At 45.1% G+C, this 2,001-nt stretch overlaps 1 protein-coding gene across 2 annotated transcripts in view; it reads left to right on the top strand.

Annotated features, from left to right (window-relative positions):
* The window catches only part of PRKDC (protein kinase, DNA-activated, catalytic subunit), an 85,465-nt gene that overhangs the window by 66,538 nt on the left and 16,926 nt on the right, over nt 1–2,001 (top strand). The gene's annotated exons all lie outside the window — the stretch shown is intronic.

Below are 2,001 nucleotides of genomic sequence, written 5' to 3' on the forward strand. Positions count from 1 at the left end.
AGATTTTTAAGGCAGAGCATATGCAGGTCATCTTTGCCTATTCTGGGGAGGTGTGCATTTGAAGAGTCAGTGACAGCCTGCTGCATCTGAAATCATACATGTCAGTTGTCCCAGATGCTGTGGCATTGACTTCTTGTCTGTCAATTTGATTAAGAGTTTGAAGTACCACTGCTGGCTTATTTCTATTAACTCCTAAAACCACCATGAAGACCTTTATATATAGAATCAGAATGATTTGGATTGGAAGAGACCTTAAAGATCATCTAATTCCAATTCCCCCTGCCGTGTACAGGAACACTTTTCACTAGACCAGGTTGCTCAGAGCTCTTTGCAGCCTGGTCTTGAACACCTTCAGGGATGAGGCATCCTCAACTTCTCTGGGCAACCTGTTCCAGTGCCTCACTACCCTCACAGCAAAGAACTTAGTCCTAATCTAAACCTGCTTTCTTTTAGTTTGAAACTGTTCCCTCTTGTCCCATCACTATATGCTCTTGTAAAAAGTCCCGCTTAGTCTTTCATGTAGGCTCCCTGAATGAATCCTATTAGTATAAAACAAACAAACAAAAAAATTGTTCTTAATTTGTGTTTTTATGGTTGGTAAAGTAAAGCAGATCAGGTTCAAATTTTTTAATTCAAATTTTCAGATGTGTAGAAACTTAAGGAAAAGCTTGAGCTTTGTTTATTAGCTAATTATTAAGGGCATTCTTCTTAAGGAAATCTAAAAGATTAGCATAAAAGCTCTTCTGTATCAGATAAGGAAGATTACAATACCAGCTATTTCTATAAGATTAAGAAGATTAGGCTTGTTTTAGCATAGTATTAAGCAGTACTCTGACCCTGGAAGTCTCTGACCAAAATTCAAACTATTAAATTTCAGTTACAGCATTTAGTGTGGTCTGCAGGACCGGGACAGTGATTGTCCCTCTGTACTTGGCACTGATGAGACCATTCTTCAAATCCTGTATTCAGTTTTGGGCCCTGCACTCCAAGAAAGGCATTGAGGTGCTGGAGTTTGTCCAGAGAAGGGCAACAGGGCTGGGGAAAGGTGTGGAGCACAGATCTTACAAGGAGAGGCTGAGGGAGCTGGGGTTGTTTAGCCTGGAGAGAAGGAGGTTCATAACTTTCTAAAACTACCTGAGAGGATGTACAGTGAGGTGGGGGTCAGTCTCTTCTGGCAGGTAACAAGTGAGAAGGCGAGAGGAAATGGCCTCAAGTTGCACCAGGGGAGGAGGTTCAGGCTGGATATTAGAAAGGTTTGTTTTTTACTGAAAGAGGGGTTAGGCCTTGGAATAAGTTGCCCAGGGAGGCAGTGGAGTCACCATCTCTAAAGCATTCAAGAAGCATCTGAATGCTTCTTGTATGGTGTAGGGGTTGGTTATGTTGGTGCTGGGTACACAGTTGAACAGATGATCTTGAAGGTCTCTTCCAACCTTGATTCTGTAACGAATCTTGTCAAGTCCCAAGACTGCATAAGCTACATGAGCCAACAGTGTGCCCAGGTGGCCAAGAAGGCCAATGGCATCCTGGCCTGCATCAAGAACAGTGTGGCCAGCAGGAGCAGGGAAGTGATCCTTCCCCTGTACTCTGCGTTGGTGAGGCCACACCTTGAGTATTGTGTTCAGCTCTGGGCCTCTCAGTTCAGGAAGGATATTGAGGTGCTGGAGCGGGTCCAGAGAAGAGCAACGAGGCTGGTGAAGGGACTTGAGCACAAGTCCCATGAGGAGAGGCTGAGGGAGCTGGGGTTGTTTAGTCTGGAGAAGAGAAGGCTTAGAGGTGACCTCATCACTCTCTTCAACTACCTGAAGGGAGGTTATAGCCAGGTGGGGGTTGGTCTCTTCTCCCAGGCAACCGACAACAGGACAAGGGGACATGGGCTCAAGCTCTGCCAGGGGAGGTTTAGGTTAGATGTTAGGAAGAAATTCTTTACAGAGAGGGTAATCAGGCATTGGAATGGCCTACCCAGAGAGGTGGTGGATTCACCATCCCTGGAGGTTTTTAAGC

The sequence above is a fragment of the Empidonax traillii genome, unplaced genomic scaffold (assembly GCF_003031625.1).
Source record: "Empidonax traillii isolate 1590-97213 ecotype Southwest subspecies unplaced genomic scaffold, ASM303162v1 scaffold281:size1424471, whole genome shotgun sequence".
Lineage (NCBI taxonomy): Eukaryota > Metazoa > Chordata > Aves > Passeriformes > Tyrannidae > Empidonax > Empidonax traillii.